Source organism: Hyaena hyaena, unplaced genomic scaffold (assembly GCF_003009895.1).
Source record: "Hyaena hyaena isolate Hyena2069 unplaced genomic scaffold, ASM300989v1 scaffold_309, whole genome shotgun sequence".
Taxonomy (NCBI): domain Eukaryota; kingdom Metazoa; phylum Chordata; class Mammalia; order Carnivora; family Hyaenidae; genus Hyaena; species Hyaena hyaena.
Window position 1 is genome coordinate 1,854,149 of NW_024080941.1, and position 14,598 is coordinate 1,868,746.

Sequence of the window (14,598 nt, forward strand, 5' to 3'; positions counted from 1 at the left end):
TGTGTTGTTTCTTAAGTCCCTGAACTCCCCAGTACATGGAATTTTAAAACTATGAGGTCAGCCTCTCAAATAATTTTTTGAAACAACTAAATTACCCCTATTTTTTTTTTTTTTAATGAAACTAATCTACCCAATAACCAAAGGTTTTGTTTTTCAGTTTCTGGAATTATTTTTATTCTAATAATAGTAAAGTAATATTATTATATGTATTTTTTCAGTGTAATATTTAAAAAAAGAGTAAAAATAGCTGTTTGGTAATAAACGTGTCTTCTTGGCAATAAACTTTTCTATATTCAAAATAGCTGATGGGGTGCTTAGGTGGCTCTGTTGGTTAAGCGTTCAACTATGGATTTCAGCTCGGGCCCTGATCTCACATTTCCTGAGCTCAAGCCCTGTGTCCGGCTTTATAATGACAGTGTGGAGCCTGCTTGGGATTCTCTCTCAGCCTCTCTCTTTGCCTTTCCAGGGCTTATGCTGACTCGCTCGCTCTCTTTCTCTCTCTCTCTCTCTCTCAAAATAAATAAACTTTTAAAAACATAACTGAAGTAAACCCCCTAAATTGAATTAAGATGAGTATGCTTGATTCCTATATCCCAATACTGCAATTTTATGAAAAGATATAGAATCAAAAAATATTTTAAGCAGGAAAACATGGTTCTATTCATTTCTCTTATAATATTGTTTCACACTTACTTGATCCTTGTTGCACTTTTACCAGCCATATTAATATCCTCCTCTTTTATAAGTTTTTTACATAGCAAAAACTATGATGCTAATAAAGAATGATTTTAATATTATTTCACTTAAATTGAACCTTTATTTAGACTCATATCCTAAAAGAACTGTTATATCTTGTATTTCATACTCTATAAAATTTTCATGCATCCCTACTCTTGTTTCCCAAAGGCACTGGGAATAGAAAAGCTATAATATTTGAGAATAAATGAACCTGTCACAGTCGTAGCATGGCTGAGCTAGTAACTCTAAAAACTCTGTTTTTATTCTACCAAGAACAGTTTGTTGTAGTATTTCCAAATCAATTATTTTTACAACATTGCATTTGAGTGACTCAGATAAATTGTAAATTTGGTCCAACTTCTATTGCTTTTCCATTTGATATCCTTCTATACATATTTCTCTTTTCCTAAATATTGAAACTTTTCAACTACCTTTAAAAAAATTCTGAATTGAAACACAGTACTTCTTTGATATATTTATACTAAAGTAATACTCATCATAATAGTTTTGGATTTATTAAACAAAAAAGAAATAAAAGGAATACATACTTGTTTAAAAATTGTCCAGGTGCTTGAGAAGAGTAAAAAGTTAGTGCAAAAAAATATTTCCTAAACCATGAAAGATACTTGATAAGTTCAATTCTTCATTTATGAATGTTCAATAATTTTGAAATTTTTGTTTTGCATTTTTAGTTGCTTGGTTTCCCCAAAGAAGACATGTTTATAACATCGGGATATGCCTGAAATAATGAATCAGTGAGTATTCAAGGTCATTATTATATTCAAAAATATTAATAAAAATAATATGCGGCCAACACCCTATCATATATAATACTAGCTTAAGAAAGACTTATCATTAAGCTTTGCTCTGTTAAATAATTGATGGGATGGCTTGAGATGTCATTGCTTTCATAAAGTTCTAGCATTTACTCTCTAAGCCTCTTCATTTCTTGCCTTCATACAGTAAGATAGTATGGTTGAAGTAAGACCCAGAGAACTCCTTATATTCCTGCTGAGACTTATACTTTCCTTTACTTCCACCTAAATGTTCTGCTGAAGAGCCACTGCCATAAAGGAGACTATAAAGAGCAATGTAAGCCACATAAACATGACCACCGTGACTAATTCTCTAATTTAGCTAGGGAGTTAGATTCATCATGTCCTACATTCTAGGTTTTCTGAGTTCCCACAAATACCTCAAGCTTCCCAAATTCCTTAACATCTGGACACTCAAAATGACCAGCACGTTGATTGATCTCTATGCCTTCACATAATATAACTTGATTTCTTCCTGTCTGAAGTCATCTCCTCCCTTAATATTTCTCCTCATTCAGTGAGGGTTTTAGTGCATTTCATTGTATTTCACCAATTGTATATTTTATCATTTATGATCATTCAGTATAAACATATTATCTATTCTCTATACTTTCTGCATTTCCTCTCTTATTTTTTTAATGTTTTATTTTATTTATTTATTTATTTATTTATTTTTTGAGAGAGAGAGAGAGAGTGAGAGCCTGAGTATGAGTGGGGTAAGGGCAGAAAGAGGGAAAAAAGAATCTGAAGCAGACTCCAGGCTAAGCTGTCAACACAGAGCCCAATACAGGGCTCAAATTCATGAACTGAGAGATCATGACCTGAGTCGAAGTCAGACACTTAACCAACTGAGCCACACAGGCGTCCCTTGACCACCTCTCTTTTAATGAACTTTTCTTCTATCTTCCCTCAGACATTCTAATTGTCATACGTAGATTTTTAAAATTTTTTTAATTTTTTTATTTATTTGAGAGAGAGAAACAGTGTGAGCAGGAGAGGGTCAGAGAGAGAGAGACAGAATCCAAAATGGGCTCCAGGCTCTGAGCTGGCTGTCAGCACAAAGCCTGACACAGGCCTCGAACCCATGAACTGTGGGACCATGACCTGAGCTGAAGTTGGACGCTTAACCAACTGAGCCAGCCAGGCACCCCAGATTTTTAATTAACATAACCAAACCACCTCCTGAATCTCAATTTCAGTTATCTCCCTATCACCTTCTATTTTTATAATTTAATCTTTCAAATGCCTTGATTCTAAAATTTTAATAGACTTCTCCATGACCTACAAACTACTGATTTTTTCATTTTTCATCAATCAGCCTCTCACATCCTCACTTCTCTGCAGAGAGGTCTTAGAACCAATTGTCCACATGTTTAATTATCCCCTTGCATGTACCCTCCAGTTTGATCTGTCTCTCTTGATTAAACTCTTGAAGCTGGGGTATGTGGACTACAACTTCACTTGAATTAAACTTTCTGCTTTGTAAAGCAGCATGTAAATATAGCGGGGTACATGCATGCACGCCGCACACACACACACACACACACACACAACTTTTTAAAATCAATGTAACTCTGAAGTGGGGTCTCCTATACTTATCCTATGAATTCATTTTTCTACTTTTCTATGAAACTAATTCTCCAAATCTTCCCAGTCCTAAGTCAGTTGACAATTTTGTTTCTTATACCACTGAGCTAATTCAGGCAATCAAGAAGTTTCCCACATCTATCCAGTGCCAAATTTATTAAACTTCTTTATTCTATCTTTTCCCCTGTTACACTAGATGAATCATAAATGCTTCCATCCAAGATTAGATTCTCCACTTGTGCATTGAATCCCACTGGTGCATCTATACAAAAAAAAATTCCGATTTGCAAGTTTCCCTTTCTTCCTGAATAGCAGTTCATATCAACATTAGGAAACACTGTATTATATGTCACACAAAACAATTGAACAAATAACAATCTTAATATCTTCCTCCAAGCACCACTATATCCTTTTATGTGCTTCTGTGATATAGTAAATCATCAAAAAGAGTGCTCAGTTCACATGGTCTTTCTTTTTCTTCTATTGAAATCTCTTGAATCCAGGCCAGATCCTTGAGTTTATCATACAGTAGAATGAAGCTACTGTGCTTATTTAATAACAAGTTTCACTTTACAGTTCATTCAGCATATTAGCTGCATTTGACATCGATTGGTTTTCTGTGATTACCACTTTCTCTTTGCTGCCATATTACTACACTGATCATTTTAAATATTTGTATGTATTTTATGCCTCCCCCAAATCTAAATTCTGTAATAACCCAAGAAAATTAGCCTCCTCATGGTATATATTCTCTTCCTATTTGTTTTAATAGAACTTATTTTTAGAGTAGTTTTAGGTTCATAGCAAAATTAAGAGGAAGTTATAGAGTTCCCATATATCCCCTGCCCCTCCATGGATAGTCTTCTCCATTATCAAAATCCGCCACCAGTGTGGTGCATTTGTTACAATCAATGAATCTACATTGACACATTATCACTCCAAACCAACTCTTGGTTTTGTACAGGCTATCAATAAGGATATGGAGCTATTTATTTTCTCATGCATTCTTTATTACAGTATCATACAGAACAATTTCATTGCCATAAAAATTTTCTGCACCACAGCTATTCACCTTTAACCCCACCCAAACCCTGGCAATTCCTGATCTTTTTATTGTCTCTATAGTTACATAGTTGGAATCATACAGTGTGTAGCCTTTCCGCACCAGCTCCTCCCAATCACTAATGTGCATTTAAATTTTCTCCATATCATTTCTTTTTTAATTCTGAACAATATTCCATTATCTGGCATTACCACGCTTATCTACTTCCCTACTGAAGGACATCTTGTTGTTTTTGTGTGAGCATAAGTTTTAAATTCCTTTGGGTAAATATCAGGAGATCAATAGATGGGTCTTATGGTAAGAGTATGTTTAGTTTTATAAGAAACCTTCAAACTGTATTCCAAAGTGGCTATACCATTTTGTTTTCCTATTACCAATGAATGAGAGTTCCTGTTGCTCTGTATACTTGCCAGCGTTTAATATTGTCACTCTTTTGGATTTTTGCCAGTCTTAAAGGTATTTCATAGTCATTTTAGTTTATAGTTCTCTGATAGTATATGATGTGGAATATCTTTTCATATACTTATTTATCATATCTATATCTTATTTTGTAAGTGTCATTAAGTCTTTGGCCCATTTTTTAATCAGGTTGCTTTCTTTTTGTTTCATTTTATGGGTTCACTGTATATTTTGATTAACAATCCTTTATAAGATTTGTCTCTTACAAATATTTTCTCCTAGCCTGTGGCTTGTCTTGTAAATCTCTTGATGCTTTCTTTTTCAGACTAGAGGTTTTAATTTTAAGAAACTCCACCTTATCAATTCTTTCTTTCATGGATCATATCTTTAATGTTGTCTTTTATGTTTTTCATTTAGGTCTGTTGATTCATTATGAGTTAATTTTGTGAAGGATGTTAAGTCTGTGTCTAGTTTCTTTCTTTCTCTCTTTCTCTTCTTTATTTCTTTTTTCTTCCTTTTTTTTTTTTTTGCATGTAGATGTCTAGTTGTTTCAGTGGCATTTGTTAAAAAGATGATCTTTAATACACTGCATTTTACTTTGTCGAAGATCAGTTGCACCTATTAATGTGGACCTATTTCTGGGCTCTCTGTTATGTTCTATTGATCTCTTTGTTCTCTTGCCAGTACAATTGGTCTTGATTACTGTGTGTTTATAGTATAACCTGAAATTGGGCATTGTCAGTCCTCCATCTTTGTTCTACAATATTGTTTTGGATACTCTAGGTTTTTTGCCACTCCTTGTAAACTTTAGAATCATTTATTTTTTTATATCCTCAAAATAACTTGCTGAGATTTTGATTGGAATTGCACTGAATTTATAGATCAAGCTGGGAAGAACTGACATATTAACAGTATTCAATCTTTCCATACATGAATGTGGAATATCCCTTCATTTATATAGTTCTTCTTTGATCTATTTTATTAAAGTTATATCATTTTTCTCATATAGATTCTGCCCAAACTTTTTAATACTTAAGTACTTTGGTTTTTTGTGAGATTAATGTATATGGCATTGTGTTTTTCATTTCAAATTCTACCAGCTTACTGCTGATATATAAGAAAGCAATTCACTTTTTGTATTAGCTTTGTATGCTGCAACCTTCTTATAGTCAATTAGTTCCAGGAGACTTTTAGTAGATTCTTTTGGATTTACAGATAGAAAATTATGTTATCAAGAAATACTCTTGTATTTTTTCCTTCCCAATTCTTTCTTATTATATTAGCTAGGACTTCTAATATGATGTTGAAAGCAGTGGTAAGAGGGCATATCCTTGCCTACTCCATGATTTTAGTGGGAAAGCTTAAAGTTTCTCACAATTACATTTGATATTAGCTGTAGGATTTTGGCATATATTATTTATCAAGTTGAGAAAAGAGTTTACTGTGACTTTTTATTATGGATAGGTGATGGATTTTTGTCAAATGCTATTTTTACATAATTGACTAACACATTTCTAAAAAAATAATGGACTTTATTTCAGTCATAACATTAACTCAAGAGATGTTTCAAAAACAAAAACAAAAAATGTGATGGTTAACACCCAATCTTCCATTGCACTGGCTATACCAAAAGACTTTCTTAGCTTCATTCAGATGAATAATTGTACATATAAATTTAGGGTTACTTGAGTTGATACATAGATGTTACCTCCCTGAAATATTTGCTCTTTCAGAGATATTCAGACATTGTCATAGCTCTGAAGCATTTGCACCAATGTCTATTTGGTTCTCAAAGACGTGACAGCAATCTGGAGAAATGCAATTTCTTATGTAAAGTTATGAGTGAGAAAACCCAAAGAGTTTTAACTCAGGAAGCTCTGTCCTGTTTGACTGGAAGGATTTTATTTAAATGTGATAATGTTCAATGAGACTACTCACTTTATTTTTTTTTATTTTTTTTAATGTTTATTTCTAGGAGAGAGAGAGAGACAGCGTGAGCAGGGGAGGGTCAGAGAGAGAGGGAGTCACAGACTCTGAAACAGGCTCCAGGCTCTGAGCTGGCAGTCAGCACAGAGCCCGACGCAGGGCTTGAACCCACAAACCGCGAGATCATGACCTAAGCGAAAGTCGGATGTTTAACTGACTGAGCCACCCAGGCGCCCCAAGACTACTCACTTTAAAGGGGAAAAAAAAAAAACGCTTACTTAAGTCACTTATTTTCTTGGAGTAGATCCTGAGGCAAGGATTCTAGTTCAGATATTATTTGGGGAACACTTTGGGAGAAAGAGAATTGAAAAAGCAAGAAAGAGTAAAAGAAGAAAGTTGAACAAGAGTGTATTTTTAGCTGTAGAAACACATACAATTTCTGGAACACAGATTGTACAATTTACCACCTTGAGGCAATGGACTGCCCTTTGATTATCCCTGTGTCGTTCAGGCATTAGGGGAGATCTGGGTGAGGTAGCTCCCATTTGACCATGATCCGTTCTTAAGTAGGAACCCTAAGTTTGTATTAGGCAACATTAACAGAGTGGGAGGTGATGCTTATATAGCCTATATATGTCAATTTCCCTACAAAGAAATGCTTTTCTCCCCCCCCCCTTTTTTTTCATTTTGGATATGGCCCACAATTTTTTTTCTTTGCTTAGCAGTCAGTATACCTTAGTAAAAGTGAGCTCAGCCCATCAGCCAAATTAAATCTAACAAGTCCAGAGATTTCCATTACACTTGAGCATCCCTCAATCCGTGTAAGATAGAGATTACATTTCAGAAAGATAAGAGACTCAAAGAGTTTCTGCTGTCACTGCTTAGAACATGGAATTAGTACCTCTAAGCATTGCAAAGAAGTGGTAACCAAGGTGTATATGCAGCATCCAAAACACTAAGTCATTTTCCTTGGTGGTTTCTGTGTGAGTAAATTATTTGAAATAATGATAAATATATTTTTAAAAGCTATTTTTTTCATAGGGCATCTGTATAGAAGAAAATAATTTTTAATTATTTGTTTCCTTTATGTGATATATTATTCTATCTTATATCATGCCATAATTAAAATGTTTAAAAAAGACATAAAAATATCATTACTATGGTTATGTTTTGCTAAGATTGTATGTATGTATGGCAGAAAAGAAAACTTTGACTTCTCAATGCTTTTAATAAGAATACAAACCTAATGAAGCTTTACTTTGTCAAATTCCTGTTTTTTTCAGACTCTTATCCACATTGTGCTTTTTGTATAAAACAACTAGCCTTTGATGCTATATGATTATAAATTTGGTATTTGTCACCTTTCCCTCAAAACAAAGGGATCTTATCATTCTTTTTTATATACTCATTCCTTAAAACAGTAAAAGCATTTTCCCCATTCCTATTCAGTCATCCCACATTTTTTTCCTTTTGGTTAATTCCTACCACAGTAAAGTTGATTAATACCCTCTCAGACACTCAGGCCAAATGAATGACATCATATTCTCCTCCTCCTCTTCTTCTTTTCTTTCTTTCTTTCTTTCTTTTTCTTTCTTTCTTTTTTTTTTTTCAAATTGATTCACAAAACTTTACTCTTTCAAATTTATAAAATTTTCATTCCCACTTTCGTTACTCTTGCCTAGGAATTTTTTTTGAGAGTTTGCTTTCCATGTGTATTTGCTTCCCCTTAAAATCTATCCATAAAATTGCTACAGTACCTGCTGTAATGTTGATTTTGGTAACAACCTGGATGTCAGTATTCTATTTAAGACCTTTTCCTACCTCTCCATTGCCTGGTTAATAATAGTACACCTTCCTGGAACAACATGTAAGACATTGGAATATGGCTGCTATGTTGCTTATCATTCTGAATCTATATATATCCTCTAGGTCTGCCCTATGATCCTACTTCCCAACCTCAGGATAATCTTTCATTTATCAGAAATATGATTCTTTTCATGCCTACTCTATTCTTCATTTTCTTTCTACTTGAATAACTTGATCTTTTATTCATACATCCCTCAACCGTTACTTGTGAAGGAAGCATTTAAGAGTTAGTAGTTACATATGCTGTCATTTCTTTCTCTGCCTGCACACTTTTTGCTAGTTCTTAAAATGAGACTCTGCCAGTGCTAAACTTTCTATTTTGGTGTTAATTAACTCTTAATTAGTGTTGATCTTTATATAGAAATGTGAGATAGTAATGATTATCTTTCAGGAATTTTAAGAGATTTTTCATTGTATTTTAGCTTCTTATTTTTCTTGTTCAAGAAAGTTGTCAGCCAAGCTATCGTTCTTTGGAGAAAATATGTATTATTGTTATTATTGTTATTATTTTATTTTGCATACCATTTGGTCTCTTATTCCATTGTGTTTCTGTAATTAATTATGATGATGCATAGGTGCTGGTTTATTTTTAAAACGCTCAAGATTAACTGTGCTTCCTAAATCTGAAAGTACATGGTTTCATTTTATCTATAATATGCTTAGCATGTCAGTTTAAAGGTGGTTTTACTCATTCTTTTGAAGCAACTTCTATTACGTACTTCATTTTTCATAACCTTTTCTCATTCTGTTTCTTAATGTTTCTGTGAGGTTTCTGCATTTGACCAATTCTCTATTATACCTGATTTGCTATTCAGTTCACTATTGCACATTTAATTTTGATGTGTTTCTTTTTCAAATCCATATTATTTACTTACTTACTTACTTATTCACTTATTTACTTATTTATTTTTACAGAGGTACTTTTTTTGTTATATTCTATTTTTTAAATTAATTTAAGTATTTTAGAAATACATATTTTATATCTCGATGTCTAAACTTGTGTACTTTGTTTCCTTTCACTTTTTTTATTTTTATATATGTATGTAAATTTTTTCCCAAGTTTTTATGCAAATTTCAGTTAGTTAACATACAGTGTGATATTACTTTTAAGTATAGAATTTAGTGATTCATCCCTTATGTATAACATCTGGTTCTCATCACAAGTGCCTTCCTCAATACCCAACACCTATCTATGTATGTATTTATCATACTGACAGATGAGTTGACTCTTGTATCATTAGTTGTGTAACATTTTACTTAAGTGCATTTGTGACAGCTTCTGCTGTCAATTGCATCACTTAGAACATCAAGTGCATCACTAGGATGTAACTGCTTTGTATATTAATTGCTCAGTTACAGGATTCTGAATAGACATACCTGCTTAGTGATGATTTCTTGTTTTCTCCCATGGAATCAAAGCAGACAGGCAAGTTTCCTTTCTCTAGACCACTCTTTAATTGAGAGATATATACTTTATAATTACTTCTTATAATTCCCACCCTTGTTACACAATTCCCTATCATAGTTTGTCCCAAAACCTTACCTCCTGACTTGCATCCCCACCCCCTACCCCCGGCATGCAAACACATCATAGGTATACAGTCATAGGTATTCAACACAAGCTTTTTTGTTAATAAGATGGGCAAACTCCCCTAGGTGTCACATCATAAAATTATGCATTTTAACCTTGTACTTATTTTCTTGCAAACTAACCAGCATATTTAAGACTGCTTGGTTATTTCAACCCCAGATTTTTGGTGTTCTTGCAATAAGAATTTCAGATTAGCTACTTTGTTATGTTGTTAGAACCAGAGCCACTCCTACTCTCAATAGCACTTTGCATCCTTTTACAATGTACTGTTATTTGTTAACTATGTTGTGCACTCTTTTTGTCCCAAGCTATAGTGAAAAAAATATAACTGGATAATGCAATTTGTTATAAGAATTGATGAGTAGAACTAAAGGATCAACTTAATGTGCCCAATATTATTTTTTATGCTTTAGCTTTGTTCATTAGTCCATTTATACAGTAATAGTTTGTATAGAACACAATTCATTATTTTTATTATTATTTTATTTCTTAAATAGAAAACTAAAGAATATTTGTTCATTATCACATACTAAAGGCTAGATTTGTAAATTTGCTAGCAACTCCAGAATTACAGTAGTGTAACGTAACTAAGGGCTTATTATTCACTACCACTGTGCGCATATTAGCAAGGGGCTCTGTTCAAGTAGTCAGTCCAAGATCTAAGTTGATGAACACTCATTAATCTGCTTTCCCTGTAGAAATAGAAAACCTGAACAGACCCATAAAGAGTGAAGAAATTGAATGTTACCAAAAATCTCCCAACAAATAAGAACCCTGGACCTGATGGCTTCCCTGAGGAATTCTACCAGACCTTTAAAACAGAATTAATCCCAATTCTTCTCAAGCTATTCCAAAAAATAGAAATCGAAGGAAAACTCCCGGACTCATTTTATGAAGCCAGCATCACTCTGATTCCCAAGCCAGACAGAGATCCAGCAAAAAAAGAGAACTACAGGCCAATATCCTTGATGAATACGGATGCAAAAATTCTCAACAAGATCCTTGCAAATCGAATCCAGCAGCATATAAAAAGAATCATCCACCAAGATCAAGTGGGATTCATTCCTGGGTTACAGGGCTGGTTCAACATTCGCAAATCAATCAATGTGATCCATCATATCAATAAAAGAAAAGATAAAAACCATATGATCCTGTCAATAGATGCAGAAAAAGCATTTGACAAAATACAGCATCCCTTCTTAATAAAGACTCTCGAGAAAGTTGGGATAGAAGGAACCTACTTAAACATCATCAAAGCCATCTATGAGAAGCCTTCAGCTAACATCATCCTCAACGGGGAAAAACTGAGAGCTTTCCCCCTGAGATCAGGAACACGACAGGGATGTCCACTCTCACCACTGTTGTTTAACATAGTGCTGGAAGTCCTAGCATCAGCCATCAGACAACAAAAGGAAATCAAAGGCATCAGAATTGGCAAAGAGGAAGTCAAACTTTCACTCTTCGCAGATGACATGATACTCTACATAGAAAACCCGACAGACTCCACCAGAAGCCTACTAGAACTGATCCAAGAATTCAGCCAAGTTGCAGGGTACAAAATCAACGTACAGAAATCGGTTGCATTTTTATACACCAATAATGAAGCAACAGAAAGAGAAATCAAGAAACTGATCCCATTCACAATTGCACAAAAAACCATAAAATACCTCGGAATAAACCTAACCAAGGATACAAGAGATCTGTATGATGAAAACTATAGAAAACTTATGAAGGAAATTGAAGAAGACACAAAGAAATGGAAAAACATTCCATGCTCATGGATAGGAAGAATAAATATAGTTAAGATGTCATTACTACCTAAAGCACTCTACACATTCAATGCAATTCCAATCAAAATTGCACCAGCATACTTCTCAAAACTAGAACAAACTATCCAAAAATTTGTATGGAACCACAAAAGACCCCGAATAGCCAAAGTAATACTGAAAAATAAAACCAAAACGGGAGGTATCACCATCCCAGACTTCAGCCTCTACTACAAAGCTGTCATCCTCAAGACAGTATGGTATTGGCACAAAAACAGACACATAGACCAATGGAACAGAATTGAGAACTCAGAAGTGGACCCAAAAGTATACAGCCAACTGATCTTTGACAAAGCAGGAAAGAATATCCAATGGAAAAAAGACAGCCTTTTTAACAGATGGTGTTGGGAGAACTGGACAGCAACATGCAGAAGAATGAAACTAGATCATTTTCTCACACCATGCACAAAAATCAACTCAAAATGGATAAAGGACCTGAACGTGAGACAGGAAACTATCAACACCCTAGAGGAGAAAGCAGGAAACAACCTCCTTGACCTCCACCGCAGCAACTTCTTACTTGACACATCCCCAAAAGCAAGGGAATCAAGAGCAAAAATAAACTGTTGGGACCTCATCAAGATTAAAAGCTTCTGCACAGCCAAGGAAACAACCCAGAAAATTAATAGGCAACCAACGGAATGGGAAAAGATAGTTGCAAATGACATATCAGATAAAGGGTTAATATCCAGAATCTATAAGGAACTCACCAAACTACACGCCCGAAAAACAAACAACCCAGTGAAGAAATGGGCAGAAGACATGAACAGACACTTCTCCAAAGAGGACATCCAGATGGCCAACAGACACATGAAACGATGCTCAGCATCCCTCCTCATCAGGGAAATACAAATCAAAACCACACTGAGATACCACCTCACGCCAGTCAGAGTGGCTAAAATGAGCAAATCAGAGAACTCTAGATGCTGGCGAGGATGTGGAGAAACGGGCACCCTCCTACACTGTTGGTGGGAATGTAAACTGGTACAGCCCCTCTGGAAAACAGTGTGGAGGTTCCTCAGGAAACTAACAATAGAACTCCCCTATGACCCAGCAATAGCACTGCTAGGAATTTACCCAAGGGATACAGAAATGCTGAGGCATAGGAGCACATGTACCCCAATGTTCATAGCAGCACTCTCCACAATAGCTAAAACATGGAAAGAGCCTAAGTGTCCATCAACAGATGAATGGATCAAGAAGATGTGGTTTATCTATACAATGGAATACTACATGGCAATGAGAAAGAATGAAATCTGGCCATGTGTAGCAACATGGATGGACCTTGAGGTGTTATGCTGAGCGAAATAAGTCAGGCAGAGAAGGACAAATATCATATGTTTGCACGTATAGGAGGATTAGGAGGAACTTGACGGAGGAACAAGTTGGAGAAGAAGGGGGTAAATGGTGGGGGAAACGGAGAGAGGCAAACCATGAGAGGCTCTTGAATGAGCACTGAGTGTTATGTGGAAACTGATTTGACAATAAACTATTTGTAAAAAAAAAAAAAAAAATCTGCTTTCCCTGTAAACAACTTACGCACAATGTTCCCAAATAAGACAAATTTTCTATTCAGTTATGAGACTGAACTCAGAGTCCAGAATCTCTGAACAATGATTTGTGTCTTCATGAAAGAAGGGGGACACTTGATAAAAACTTAGTTCTGCTTTCTGGAAAAAGCTTACATGTTTGTTTTTATCCAGAATCACTGTTTCCACTTTCTATGATATCTCTCATTTACTGTTTTGGCCTTAGTATCTTGATAAGAAAAAAAAAAAAAACATATTTATCCTATTTCCTGCCAGTAGATTAGGGGGGGCCCAAGGCAACTTTAAATCTCTAAAATTCTTAGCCTCTTCATTAATACAAACTGATCAATATAACTTTTTTTAAAACTTAATCGGCTTCATATTTATTCTTTATTTAGAATAGCACCCACAATAATAACTATACTCGATAATTTACATAATTTACTTCTTATATCTATACTCATTTTTACTTTATACAGCCCTTATGATTTAAACTCAGATAGCTTAAGCCCACAATGCTAGAATGGGATAAATAATTAATATATTTTCTCTGAAGAATGTCCAACTGAAACAAAGCACTGTATACCACACTATTAGTAGCCCTTTATGTGAAACCTTATAATCTGGACAGAAGTTTGAATAAGTGTGATATGCAGACAGTTGGTTTTATAATCAGTGTAATGATGAGTTTTAAATGTTTTTGGGTGCCAGAGCTTTCTTGATTTTAGAAAATGGGTGTGAGAAGCATGTGCTTCTTCAAATTATCATGGTTTTGTACTTTCCATCCCTTTTCATTCTTTTTAGCAAACCTGAAATTAATCTCTGACTTCTTTTTTGGAGTCAGTAGCTAATGGCACACATTACTAACGTTTTGTTTTTCAAGCTGTTACTCAAAAGATAAAATGTCATTACATCCATGATCTGTCTTCCTTGCTATCAGAAGTAACCATTTTACTAGTTTCTTTGTCACCATATTGCTTGAATCACTATTTTTCCATGCTGCAATAACAATTTCTCCCATTTTGCTCACTGTAGGACTTTCAGAATATGTCCCATATTGTACTTATCTGTAACAGCAGTATTTCCTTCTGTTACTACCTATTTCTGTTCATATCAGGATGGGGTCACTTGCATGGAGTTAGCAAACTGCTTCCACGTTTCAGTGGATAGTGAAACAAAAGTTATTACATATTCATACTACTTTTCCAAAATGAGTTGTTTTGTTGCATATTAGCCTTGAATATAAAAGAGGATATAG